Here is a 16,001-nt window from a genome sequence, read left to right on the forward strand (position 1 = left end):
CAAGAGGTTGAATGGCTGAATGGAAAATGAATTCAAAACATTTCAAAATACACTGAAGGAGGCGATATATCGCCCCCTGTAGGCGATATATCACCTAGGCCAGTATGCCCGAGGCAGTCGTGCATCGTCTCGTGTTTTCCGTATCTACGTGCTACGATATATCGCCCCCTATAGCTGCGATATATCGGCACACGCTGATTAATTAAACACGAAATTACACATTTTTAGCTAAGTTTGAATGGAGTAAACAGCCTTGACGAAGCCCTCAACGTATTCAAAGCTGCTGACTGACCCTATAGCATTCAAACTTTACTCCTTATTAAATTTAATCCTCAAAATACTTAATCCTTAATCACCAATTCATAACATGTGCTTAAAATCCTATTGGTCCTTATCGAAACCTTATAGTATAATAAATATTATCCTTAATATCAGTCATATAATCAAACCTTAGGTTAACATTAATATTCTTAAACTATAGGTTAAACTTAGAAAATCTATAAGTACTACTATGAGTGTCCAAATAATTCCCGGTCTGAACCAAAAGTCCACAGTTACAAAGATAATACTATACATACTATAATACTACTATCTAACTAGCTAAGTAAAGTTCTTGGACTCTACATTTTCTTAGGATTTTTGCTTGGGGGCTCGGGGGTCGATTCCACCACCACGTTTGGTGGAATTGGGCTTCCAGAGAGCTTGGTATTGGTTTCAAGGTTAGGTTATGGAATTGAATGTTAATGAGGATTTTATTTTATGGTTGTGACTAGGTGTTTGCTAGGGCTCGGATCAGGATCGTGCCTGAGGGTCATCTCATTTAGACAAAGTGCTTGGAATCAAAGGTAAGAAAACAGTACCCGATTATGTGGTTATGTTGGGACTAAGAGTTCCCTATACTTGATGTGATGTCATATGATGGTATTATGCCATAGGGACATGAGATAAACGGCCTAAGGCTTGACCACTGGTTACTGAGGTTAATTAAATAATCACTGAGCTTGGCCTAAGCGAGCCAGAGTCAGTGGGTTGAACACTGGCTCGGCCTAAGTGAGCCGAAGACAATGACTTAAACAGAGGGTGCGGCCTAAAGGCATTGACCCTAGTTGTTGAATGATATGTTTACTGTGTGAATCTGATGATTATGGCATGCTAAATACTTGGTTAAGCGACTGTTGATGTAACGCCCTACTACCTTAGAGCGGTTACTAAGTGAGTTTAAAACGTGAATTTAACTCGCTAATCGAGGTTTAAAGATAAATGTGTAACCAAAACATAAACAGATACATAAACTTGAAAATAATTCCATTTACTGAAAATCGTAAAATGTTTAACATTTGGGATCCCAAAGTACAATTAAGAAATATTTACAACTCAAAATGTAATCACAGTCGACTAAACGACAAAATCTAGTTTATACATTCATCTCCCAAAAATGCCTCTGACCGTGGTAGTCAGGCTGACCAAACATGTACACGCTGCCTCACGCTCGCTATACTCATGATTGGTTGACTTTCTCCTTGCCCTTACCTGCACCACAGAGCACCCGTGAGCCGAAGCCCAGCAAGAAAACTCACAAACAGACAACATATGCATATCAAACACTTATCAATTAAACAGGCCATCAACTGGCTAACACATACGGCCATGCCGTCCCAGGCGCTCTACCATGCCCTGGATTCGCGGTCCATACCGTGAGGATATCCCAGGTATCCTTTAGGATCTATCCTAGCAACTCGCACTCTGCATGCTAAACGTTGCTTTCGGCCCTGGCCCCTTGCCGTACTTGGCCTTGCACTCCACGTGCCTTTCGCCATTCCCGGCCCATTGCTGTTCTCAGCCCTCGCCATTATCGGTCATCACCGTTCACGGCTCAAGCCGTTCAGTCATCACATTCACATATGATAAAGCTAACTAACAAGCTAAGCATACATAAACTCAATCAAAGGGTCAAACCCCACAACACAGTCATATAGGGCCGAGCCCCACAACTCATGCTCTACGGGAAACAGTAGTTTTCTTACCTGTGTCCCAAGCTTCTTATGCACCAAAGTCACGAGCACGGTCCTCTAACCCGAGCCTCTCCGAAAACCTAGTCACAACACATATAAAATTCTCTTTTAATACTAACCAATCCAAAACTATTTCCCGGGACCAATCCCGTACTCTTGGGACCTCTGATTTCCCAAAGCAGAGTAGTGGAAACATCCCCCGAGCCCCCTGGGCAAAAGCCCTAAAATGGAAAATTTCCCCTGCCCAAAATTGGCCTAGCGCCGCGGCGCCCAGAATGGTCCTTGCCCCTGCTGCAGCCTAGCACCGCGGCGCCCCTTCGCGAACCCAGAATTCTGGGTTTCTCCAAGTGTTTTCCCCGAGCCAAAACACTCCCAAACCAACCCCAATGCTTACCTAAGCCTCAAATTCAATTTAAAACCCCAAATAAACCACCTAACAACTTATAAACACCAACAACAAGCCTAAACACATAATCAAACCCATGATTCACACTTTGGTTCCAAATTTCAGAAGTTTAAACCAGCAAACCAGAAACTTAAACCAAATCTTATAAAACTTAAACCATGCTTCAAAATTCTTAAACCACACCAGAAACAAACCTCAAAATTGCATAGAATTCTTACCTCCAGTGGAAAATTCGACCTTAAGCTTCCTTCAATTCCAGCTTCAAGCTAAATCCTCTTGTTTCTCAAACTGAATTCCCACACAAACCAGCCACAAACCAACTTTCAATTTTCATGCTCACACTCTAAAAATCAAGCTTAGAAGCTTAAACAAAACAGAGATAGATTCTTACCTTTGAATAATTCTTGGCCTATACTTAGTTTTAGTTGCCTCAAACCAACTTAATTCTCCTTCTAGGTTTCACAATTCCAGCTCCCTTCCTTTTTCCTCCTTTTCTTCTAGGTGTAAAACGTGAATGACATTTTCCCTCAGCCAAACTTATCCAAATCCCTGCCAAAAGACCACTTTACCCTTCCATCTGATTCCCTTTCCTAACTAAACCTCAAGGGCATCCTAGACATTTCATATCCCTTACAAATATACCATTTTCTCACCTAGAACTATTATACTTAATGGTTACAAATGGTCACTCAAGTTACTAAAATACCATTAACCATTAATTATAGTCCACACACCCAATTAATAAAATTCCCGAAATACCCCTAGGCTCCTCCCGAGCCGGATATTTAATCTCGTTGTGTCTTTTAATCTAATTAGCTCCCTAGGACCATCTCAGCATGTGCATCACAATTATATCACCATTATATCATAAATTTCACATATATTACATTTATGCCCTCAGCGGGCTAAAATTTCCAGTTTACCCCTAACAATCAAGTGGGCCCACATGCATATTTATTCCACCTAAACATGCATTCTAATCACATATTTATTTAAATTCATATATTATCATGTTTAATCATTTATTGCCCTCCAGGCATGCTAATCAAGGCCCTAAACCTTATTAGCAAATTGGAGATGTTTCAATTACTAGCGCTGATTATGTAAATGTTGTGTCTTGATAATATCTTGTGAATCATTTGACTGTCTGAATTGTCTATGCTATGTTATATAGTTTTCTTGCTGGGCCTCGACTCACGGGTGCTACGTGGTGCAGGTAAAAGCAAGGATGTGATGGTTCAACCATAAGTTAGAGAACTCTGGGGGCGAGGTGTACATTGTCAGTTGCTCGGCAGCCACAGTCGAGGGTTTGTACAGGGACGGAAACCTAAAATGTATATTTTCCCATTAGAGTGGCCTTGGTCATTTATAACTTTTGAAACTTTTTGTAAATATGTCCTTTAAACCCTGTTTTGGGATCCCATGTACTAAACAATTATTTAAATGAAAATTATCTGTTTATAACCAAAATCTTTTAAACTGAACCTGTTTATGACTATAGGAACACGTTTTCGTTTGAAAGACTTGATTAGCAAGTCCTGCACTATTTTAAACACACAGTGTAGTGGTCTTGGTTATCCAGGGTGTTACAGTTTTAGTTTTTATAATTCTTTTCTTTCCATTATTTCTATTTACTTGTATTTTGAGCAATTGAGTTGTAATATTTCCATAATCAATATTATATTGTCTATTATATTTTTGCATAGATTTGTATTTTTTTTTCCATATTTCCATTGAGTATAAAAATATATTCTCTAACAAGTGGTACATGATCCCACCTGTAGTATTTGCGGTAGGCTGAGTCGTCGATCGATTAGCCTTCCTCCAAGTGGCCACAGGCTCGAAGCCGATCTTCGTGGAAAAGATACGACAGCGACCGTCAACCATAAGGCAGTTGGAGCAGGGCTGCCTTATGATCCCCCATCGATTCAGAGGGGGTGGGACGATGGTATTTGGCTGTAGAAACAGTTTAACGCTAGTATTCCGAACTTTGAGATTTAGTGAAAAGGAAAAGGGGATAAGTTCGAGGGTACTAATGAATGCGTTGGAATGAGTAAAATTTTGAAGGAGTGAGGCCATCCGTCCAGAAGAAAGCGAGCTTAAATTTCGGAGGATGGTTTGGCATGTCCTTGAAAAGCTTCTTCTCCTTTGGATAGCTCAATAGGTAATAAAAACTATCTCCTCCCCGAGCTCGAGAAGGGTTGCCTTTGAGGCAAAAGAGATATAAAATCTCTTGAGGTAAGGGTCCTTCCCACCTCAACTCGTGATATAACGACCTAAGGGAAAAGAGAACCCTGTAGGAATTGGTCTGGAGTTGGAAGGGAGCGAGCCCAACAAAGTCTACAAAATCCTTGAAGTAGGATTTCAGGGGGAGCAGAGCCCCTGCCCTCATGTGCTCGTGACTCCATGCAGCGAGCTTGACTTTACTGTTGGGATTGCCATCTCCTGGGATGAAGCAGCTCCACTCACTCGAAGTTGCAGGCCGACACATTAGAGTGCCCGAAAGCTTCAAGCCATGATAGGCTAGCAGATCGGATATCTGGCTTGTGGACATGACTGAGCTCCAATAATGCTCAGCCTCGAAGAATTCCTCTCTTGAGGTAGGAATGGAAGCAACTTGTGAGGTGGAAGGGCAGTTTGAAGGATATCCCATCAGCGAGAATGAAAGGACACCAGGCTCGAAAGCAACAATGACTCTGAGTTTTGGATCGAGAGGGAGAGATCTAATCTCGGGGTCCGGATCTAGGTAGATTGTGACCCGGAGTATTTTCCTCTTTTTCTCCTCGACCTCATCAATTTGGCGTTGAAAGCAATCTCGGATGTCTTCTTGTTCTCACATTTCTCGATGCTCGCGTATCAGGCGCTGGTTCTGAGTGAAGGGTGATTTCGGACTGGAATTGATGGAGAATAGGGGATTGCGAGCTCTGACCCCCACCGATTCTTAGAGATCTGCGACATCTCGCAAGAAAGAAAAGTGTGAGGGCCAGGCATGTAAAAAATCACAAAAAAGTAGTTTTGGTGGTTCGAGCTCGAAAGTCGGAGATCACGAATATACCTCAATCGAGACTGAAGTCTCGAAAGGGTAGGATGAGTTCGAGGATGAGCCCTAAACTATTGTAAAGTTCGGGCTTCGAGCGTGTACTCACACGAGAGAGTGGGGAAGTTGATATCAGTCTTAAGGATCCTGGATTTTCAGGGATAAAGCTGACGATTACCCAAAAGGTGATGTTTTTGGGATTTGTGCAGTTAAAACCCTAAATCAAAACCCCTATTTCTTGGCTTACATGAAACGCTAATCCTAACAAAAAAACCCCATTATTGTATTTTTTGCACTAAATAATTTGGGTTAAAAACCATGATTATGTTTATTATACAATACATCGGATCAAAAGTTTGTTTAGCATCAAATAAACGACTTTGCCAAAACTAGTAAATATGTTCACAATGCAGAGAATACACATAAAAAACATATAAATATCAAAGCACAGGTGAAGAACGCAAACTTACACAATTTTGTTCGTGGGTATGATGAAATCGTCAACTGAAGGAGTGGTTGTAGGAAAGCTTTCACGGAGTCGAAAGCACTGGAGTTATTTTGTCTCTTTGGTTTATAAAACATGCACAAAATAGCTTTGGGGTTTTCTCTTTTCTCTGGTTCGTGTTTTCTGAAGAATAAAGATTATAGTGAAGATGATGAAGGAGAAGAGATAACTTATCTATATATGTATGACCCTGTGGGATATCAAGCGTCGGACAAATCTGGACCATTGGTTTGATTCAGAGTGGGATCTAACAGATGGGATATAAGTATGCTAATGGCGACAAAAAGCTGAAATACGAAAAGAGGTGGGCAGATGAAAAGAGTACTCAAGTACTCTAACTGCGTAATCCGTGGTTGACGCGTGTCCACACTCGAGTGTGGTAAGTGGCTCGATTTTCGGAGGTAGCAGTTCAAAAGTTTCCTTCTCATAGGATTCAAACTGATACTTTTGAGGGGGAAAAATGTTACACCCAAATTTTGAGAATGGAAATTTTGATCTCGAAAGTCAGGCTTGCAAGGTATAAGCTCGGAATAAGCAGATTCGTCATGCAATTTGCATTGATAAGGTGAGCTCGGAACTACGTGGTCTCGAAGCTACAATAACAAGGATTTAACCATTGTATAAATCTCTCGGTTCATCTTTTATCATCAGACAAGACGGTTCGAGATCGGGCATTATGAGCTTGGAAGGGATGATCTCGACGAAGTTACTTGTTGAGACCAAGGCAAATTGAGGTAGCAAGCTCGTGATGATTAGTCGATTTCGAACGCATTCAAATATTCGAGGTCGATAGCCAAGTGTGAGCCTAGTTACTGTTTGAGAATCCCTATATCTAAGGGAATGGTTGTAATATGTTGTTAAATCCCGAATATCATGGGATTTATATGCGTATTATATAATTATATACATTTAATTATATTTAATTTGTGATTTGAATAATAACTCTCCGAAATGTGAGGGGAGATCTTTTGTAAACCAATCTATAAATAGATTTTATCTGTTCATTTGTAAGGGACTGAGAAAATTGTATTAGAGAATACTCTGTTAAATTGCTTCCAAAAAGCTTTGAGAGAATTCCATAGTTGAATAACATCGACTCGTGGACTAGGTAGATTTTAACTGCTGAACCACGTAAAAAATTATGTCTTCTATTGTTTGTTTCCTCTGGTATTTTGTTTAATTGCTCTTCATTTATAAGTTGACGAAAAACAACGTCAATAATTATTATTTAGAGAAACAATTTCATTAAATTTTACATATGTCTATTTCTTTTTTACACAACAAAATTTTAATTTTACTAATAAGTTTTCCGTTCTTTAAGAAAAAAGTGCAAACTCTTTATGAGAATTAAGTTAGATATTTGAAAAGGAATTACACAATACATCAAATAATATATTTATATATAGAAAATTTTCATCATAATTTTCAAAGTAAACATCGGCCTTCAACGTGCTGAATTATAGAAATAATCAATGTTGTAAAATTTTGTATGGAAATTGAAACCATATATATATATGGGTGCACTCTTAATGGTTACTACCTGTGGATGGTTACTTTAATATTAACTCTTAGATTAAGATCAATGATCCATATTTATAGTTGTTAATTAATATTTCTAAAAATAAATTTTGATTTTTTTAAAATTTTGGAAGGGTTGCCTGATGAAAAACGTGTATTTATTATAAAAATATAATATTGTAAACTTTTCATTTTTCAAATGCATGTCAATTTCAAAATATAGCTAATATCTCTCATTGGTTGGAAACAACATTAATTATGTAAAAAAAAAACTAAATTCGAAATTAATGTTGGAAAAAAAATATTTACCTGTTGGTGACTTGCTATACCAAGTCACTATGTTTCCACATCATCATAATTGTTAGTACCCATCTATGGGTAGTAACCATTGAGAAGTCTTCCATATATATATATATATATTATACAAAAAGGCAAAGAATGTTATCAAGAAACAAGAAAGGAATGAAAAAGATTGGTTGCTTATGAGATGGGTAAACTATATTTCATTTTAGCTATAGAGTTAATAAGAATGAAAATGTTTTCTATCTTTAGTCAAAGAATGGAAAAGAGTTAAGTCATTCATAAGCAAAAGAAAGAAAGAAGGAAAAAACATGTACAATAATGCTTCGTACTTTTTTACTATAAAAATTGGAACCATATTTCTTCAATTGAAGTTAAGAATAAATTAGACACAATAGAGATATGTATAAAAGATATAAAGAAAAAGAAAATATATTACTTTAACTTGTTATGTAGGGAATAAAGTGTAATTATCACTTATTTGTTACATGGAAAAAAACTATAATATATTTATAAAAATATACTTTTACTTATCATTGCTTGTTATTTTAATCTTATAATAATAATAATAATAAATATTTATATTAAGAATGGATAAAAAATTTAACAACATATCTCATATTTTTGTTTTGTTCGACAAAACTATATAGTTGCTAGTAATTAAGTTATTACTTTAACATGTCTCAAATGTTATTATATATATCGTATAACTTATTATGATTTTACATGCCCTAATTCTATTATATGAACTTGTAAAACTATGAGAGAATTAATGGAGAACAATTTTCGACATTTCAATATTGAGATGCGTTATATGCAATCAATTTATCATAAATATATTTCGTTTGCGATCGCGACCATTGCAACTATCTCATCCACATGTTGTGCTTTTTGATAATTCTTTGCATAGTACACACTCTCTTAGTCTCCTAAAAATATCTTCATTGGAGACTTCTATTCGCTACTTTTACTGTGAGAATTCCTTCGGAGATGAATTTGCTTGTTAGAGAAAATATCTCAGATGGAAAGTGTGTGGGTATATTTAACAATTTATAAGAACATAAGTTACTTCACTCATCACCAATTGGTTTTGAGATCGAACCACATGCTTCTTATCCAAAATCGGTCCAAAAAGATAGCCAAAAGAAGACATTGTGATTTACGGATAGTGAGCCGAGAAGAGCCAAAGAACCATTTACGATCGAGTCATCCAAGATTGGTGAGAAAAAATAGCCACCATCTTGAGGGGGGATGTTAGAGAAAATATCCCACATGGAAAGTATATTCAACAATTTATAAGAGTATGAGTTACTCTACTCATTACCGATTGATTTTGAGATGGAACCTCATGTTTCTTATCATGCACATCATTCTACTTCTATATCACTTTTCACATTCTAACATGCAAGGAGTATGCTTTCTACATGCATATCAAATGTGGTTTGATCCCGCAACCCACATTGATAACAAACCACAATGCTGAAGAAGAAGAAGAAGATGATCATGATCATGATCATGACGTCATTCAATTCTCATGCCATCAACATCCACTGTGTTTACAACTTTTCTTTACCTTTTGAGTTAGTGAAATTAATATTTTTGTTTATTTTTCAGGATGAGAAAATTGATGAGATGGTTTGTGGTTATTTGTACTATGTTTTTTTTTAATGTGAATAGTAGTGTCGTTCCAAATAGTTGCATTGGTTCGAGTTGTAAAGTTCCAAATAGTGTCGTTCCAAATAGTTCTTGTAAAAAAATGATTTTTTTTTTCTTTTGAATAATATGATCATCAATTCTTTACCATTTATGTAACTGAAATTAATATTTGTGTTTATTTTTCTGGATGGGGGAATTGATGAGATGATTTGTGTTTATTTGTACTCAATTTTTGAATGTGAATATTAGTGTGGTTCCAAATAGTTGCATTGCTTCAAGTTGTAAAGATTAATCTCTAGACATCGTTTTTTTTTTTTTTTGTAAAATAGATTAATAGTTCTATTAATTTTGTGAGAAGAAGCAACTTTTCATTTGGGAGAAATCGTTTGAATATCTTAGTAACTACTTCTGTTAAATTTAACTTTATTATGTTAAGCCATACCAATTGTCGATTAATAGGTACTTGTATAATAGGTAAGATATATATATATATATATATATATATATATATATATGGAAGACTTCTCAATGGTTACTACTCATAGATAGGTACTAACAATTATGATGATGTGGCAACATAGTGACTTGGTATAGCAAGTTACCAACAAATAAATATTTTTTTCTATATTAATTTCGAATTTAGTTATTTTTTTTGCCATAATTAATGGTGTTTTCAACCAATGAGAAACACTAGTTATATTTAGAAATTGACATACATTTGAAAAATAAAAAAGTTTACAATATTATATTTTCATAATAAATACACATTTTTCATCAGATAACCCTTCCAAAAATTTGAAAAAAAATCAAAATTTATTTTTAGAAATATTAATTAACAACTATAAATATGAACCATTGATCTTAATCTAATGGTTAATATTAAAGTAACCATCCATGGGTAGTAACCATTAAGAGTGCACCCATATATATATATATATATATATATATTTTTATGGAAGACTTCTCAATGGTTACTACCTATAGATAGGTACTAACAATTATGATGATTTGATAACATAGTAACTTGGTATAGCAAGTCACCAACAGGTAAATATTTTTTTTTTCTACATTAATTTCGAATTTAGTTATTTTTCTTTTATCATAATTAATGTTGTGTCCAACTAATGAGAAACACTAGCTATATTTAAAAATTGACATGTATTTGGAAAATGAAAAGTTTACAATATTATATTTTCATAATAAATACACTTTTTTTCATCAGGTAGACCTTCCAAAAATTTGAAAAATCAAAATTTATTTTTAGAAATATTAATTAACAACTATAAATATGGACTATTGATCTTAATTCAATGATTAATATTAAAGTAACTATATATGAGTAGTAACCATTAAGAGTGCACCCATATATTTATATAAACAAGTGTTTGAATTCTCACATGAGTGTTCGACATGTGTATCTTTTTGTTTCTATTTCTTTAGATTCTATAATAAATAAAAATAAGACAACTGTTTGTTTTCCTACAGCAACATTACAAAGAAATAATTTCATTGAATAAAGCTATGCACACTCTAGGCGCCACACACTGAATTGTGTGTGTCGCGCAGCCTTAATTTTCTCATTTGTTTATTTAATCAATTGTATTTATTCTAATATAAATATAAATTAATTCTAAATTAACTTTATCATAAAATATCAGTTTTAAATTAAATAAATAAATATCATATTATAAATGAAATATTTATTATTTTCTCTCTTTATATTAATCCAAACAAGATTAATATTAATTTTAACCTATAGTTTATCAAAATAAAAACTATATAGTTAAATAATTAATTAATTCACAATTAATCAATTACCCATAATTATTTCATTGCCCTGGAAAATTAAGTACTTTACAATTTAGTCATTTCTCTTACCAAATCGTTCTTTTGACATCCTTACCCTTGACAGTGTAGGAAATAGGTGATCTGGGGACCATGGACCTATAATACGAATCTCCAATAAACCAGATTATTAATTAAACTCTATAATATAATAATATTATTTATTAATTCCATGATTACTCCACTATAAATATGGAATTCCACTCTAAGTATTTATAGAATTATATTTACAAAGATTTCTCTAGTATTCCATTGATATAATCAATATATGTAGTTCTATCCTCCATTATTGGTTTGTTAATTAGAGCTAGTCAAAATTACTGTTTTACCTTCTAATTATTTCTTGATCCTTAAGTACAATTAATTCACAAACGAATAATTAATCTATAATCTAATTATAGATTTGAGCTCAATAACAATTAAGTTCCAGAATCAACCCTTAATTATAGATTTGAGCTCAATAACAATTAAATTCCAGAATCAACTCTTAAGGGAACCAATATTCGATCTGTTAGGAAAACATGGATTCCAATATTGTAATTCATGTTCCCAGTCATCCATGATATTGAATCTCCAAAACAAAATTCATTAGCCTCATTATTCTAAAAGACATTAACGAGTGAATAAAAAGATCCAATAAATATAAATAGGAGTTCATGAATACTCATGATTTATACTGATCTACAAATGATCATCTATTATGACAAGAATTAAATCTTTACGTCAAGTTTATAAAGATGATTAATTCTCATCGCTGCTATCATATATAATTTCTATTATATATAGCACATTTACTAAGATGTCTATCCACATCAGTAATCTGAATTTAGATTACTTGCATCTCGTATGCTTAGCGAACCGTACTAATAACCATTCATTAAAGATTCATTACTTTAATATGTTACTGACTATTTTATTCATCATATATGATCTTAATTCTCTCGTACTAATACAATATCATATTCTCATGAATGAATATGGTTTATTCTTGATATTATTATATAATTGATTTAAACAATAATTATAACATTCAAATATAATAAAATTGTACTTTTATTTAAAACCAATAAAATATCTTTACATGCTTTAGGACATTAATCCTAACAAGCAACCACTTGGATGGCTCTCGTCCAAGGCTCAGGTGGGAGTCGTGGGTGCACTCGGGGGGGGAGTCATGGGGTCGTGAGACTTGGGGAGCCTCGAGGCTTAAGCCATGCGGCTTCATGGCTCGAGATGAGAAGAATTTTACAATATTATTTCAAAAAAAAAAATTACAAAAATCCCATGCCCCAAATGGCTTACACTTTTCAGATCTAGAAAATTAAGAACAATTCCTAAACTTAAAGCACCATATAATTAACGACCCTTAAGAGCAAACATTCATCAAGCAAACATCCATCCATTCATCACATATTATAATAACATAAGAATGCATATTTTACCTACACAACAATTAATGTATGCAGAGATTAATAACCGTTCTGAGGCCAATTATTAGTAACAGATTACTACGTGCGCAACGGAATGCACGTCGGTGGGCCCAAGGAATAATTTTTTTTTATTTTATATAAAACAACTTTTAAACAATAGATGAATTAATATACATACATTAATTCAAACACGCATAGAAGCGGAAGAAGAAGGAACCTACCAGTTGAAGCCTATCTAGTGTTCTTGCTTACTTCTTGTATAATTAAACTAACATCCAATTCAAAATCTTTGACAAAAACTCAAACCAAGAACTTCTGAACCGTTCTGTACACCTCAAGACGTGTGTGGGCACGTAGAAAAATTATGGGTGATTGTTATGATTCGCAAGATGTTCTCAACACATGAGATATTTGTAGTAGGCTATAAAAAAATAGGTTTTCAGGTTTCAAGAAAATAATACGATACTATTTTCTTTGTCTTAAAAATATGAAAAAAACTACTAGAAACTTTTTCGAATTTATTATGTATATAAATGAATTAAATCCAATTTAAAACAATATAATTATTGTTGACGGTGAGAACTCGTCAACTAAGTTAAGTTGGAAAAATTATCAAATCGAAGTCACTAATGGAAAAGTTGTAAAATCTTGAACAATAACTCAAGAACAATGATAGAACAATCAATAGAGAATTCAATCTTTCATTCACACTCAAGCCTTTTGCTACAGTAAAATTTCCAACCCCCTTTCAGGTGGTCTTAGAGTCCATTTTATAGTGGGCTCTAATGGCCTTAGGTACATAGTGGTCCAGGAGACCATAGGGTACATAAGTACTATGTCAGGGGAGTGGCTTCAGAGGTTGTGGTCGTACATCTAGCACAGGAGCAGGTGTCAGGAGAATGCCTCCACTACTTGTCTGTACCCATGTCTGATGAGTGGTGGCAGGCGTAGTGGCGCAGGAGGTAGTGGTATCGGCTCTGACCTATGGTCGTAGACGTACGGACCATGACTCTTACCCCAACAGTCTCACTGGCACTGGTATCCGTACTCAATACTAGGTCGTACAAATGTGTCCCATTCGACTCGTACTGGAGCCTCTAAGCATAGGGGTCTCAAGGTGTAAGGAATGGGACCTTGGGTATGTGTTATGGTCCCGGCGTGAGGTGGAGATCTTGGATCCTTAGCACGAGATGCCTGAAGCCTCCCGAGGTCACTCATGAGTCCGGTTGATAGGCATGTGGCCTTGGCGGACGTCTAAGGATGCGTGGCGAGACGCCCTCCTTGCGACCTCCTTGGTGACTCGGCTCCCTAGTTGCTCACGAGGCCCCTCTCCTCTTATGAGGCCACGCGAGGCCATGCTTGGGCGAGGCCATGCGTGACGAGGCCATGTGAGGCCCTACTTGGCGAGGCCATGCGTGGCGAGGCCATACTGGGCGAGGCTACGCGAGGCCCTACTTGGCGAGGCCATGCGTGACGAGGCCATGCGAGGCCCTACTTGGCGAGGCCATGCGTGGCGAGGCCGTGCGAGGCCCTACTATGCGAGGCCATGCATGACGAGGCCATGCGAGGCCCTACTTGGCGAGGCCATGCGTGGCGAGGCCGTGCGAGGCCATACTCGGCGAGGCCATGCGAGGCCCTACTTGGCGAGGTTATGCGAGGCCATATTACTTGGGCGAGGCCATGGGCGCGACGCCGAGAGGTTCCAATGAGGCCACTTGATCACTTCGGCCTATGGCAAGGCGAGGCCATTTCGGCCTACGAGGCGAGGCCACCTGGGCCTATGGCGAGGCGGGGCCACTTGGTCACTTCGGCCTATGGCGAGGCGAGGGCTCACGGGGGCACTCGGGTGCGCGCATAAGGACGCGAGGCGGGGCCTCGCGTGGGCAGATGGGTGCGCGCATAAGGGCGCGAGGCGGAGCCTCGCGTGGGCACTTACATGCGGGTCACTGATGGCTGCGCGTCATGAGTCCCTTGAGGCTTAGGCGGTACTCACTCAAGGCCAGGCCAGACCTTAGGTGAAATTTGAGCGTCTACAATTATTAATATAATATTTAAATAAATAAAACAATAAAGGACTGAGTTATATACTTAGTTACACGCATGCACTGTGATTGGCGTGTGACACATGCCAATTTCAAGACGTGTGTTTTAACCACTTTTATTTATTAATTATATTTAATAATTAATTTATTCAAAATTTATATCTGATAAATGATAACCAATCTTATCAGATAATTAATTATATTTAATAATTAATCATTTGAATAAATATTTGAACCAATTCAAATCCAATTTGAATTATCATATTTATCATTCACATTTAAATAAAGAACACATATTTAATTCAAAATTAATTATTTCAAAAATTATATACATAAAATAAATATATAATTATTTAATTAATTAATTTAAAAAATTATTAATTAATTAATCTCAATTATCATATAATTACACATTTATCCGAAAAACAATTTTCTTCCAAATATGCCCTTTCACAATTGTAACATCTGTTTCAACTTTTACCTTGAACAGCGTGGATAAAGCCAGTTAAGGGACCTATGGACTAATAACTACAAGCTACAATAAATTTCGATTATTAATTAAAAATATTTAATATAATAACCTTATTTATTAATGTAATGCCCTAATTTCTCATAGATTACCGAGAACACAACGTTGGATCATAATTCATAAATATTGCTCTTTTATTGAATAAAAAAAAATACATGGATCCATGGTTTTACAAAAATAAAATAATTGTCTTTAACATAAAAAAATGAGCAACATTTAAATAAAACTTTAAAATAACATGCTTTAATAAAAATAGACCCGCTTGATCTTCCTCGACTATATGGTTCCCACGAGTATATCATGAAGCTCTTAGGTCCCACTCGCCACTGGTCTTTCTATCTTCAATTTTCTGCACAACAACATCATAAGGGGTGAGCTTCTAAGCACAGTAAGGAAACTACAAAGAAAAGTTAGTCATATAATCAAACATATCATAAATTTCACCAAAGTCATACCAACACTTATTTGTACTAATCATACAACAATAAACCCTAGGTCATATCATAAATCATAATCTAAGTCATAACCATAAATCATGAGTCATAGATCATAAATCATAGGTCATAAGTCATACTCATAATCATAACCATGGGTCATAAGTCATAATCATAATTGTAACTATAGGTCATAATAACAAGTCAAATATAATAAAAAAATAAGTGTTTATACAGTGGTGGCAATTAAGCCCCTGACATAAGTCCGTCATAAAGTTTTGGCAACC

This window comes from Humulus lupulus, chromosome 7 (genome assembly GCF_963169125.1).
Source record: "Humulus lupulus chromosome 7, drHumLupu1.1, whole genome shotgun sequence".
Classification (NCBI taxonomy): Eukaryota; Viridiplantae; Streptophyta; class Magnoliopsida; order Rosales; family Cannabaceae; genus Humulus; species Humulus lupulus.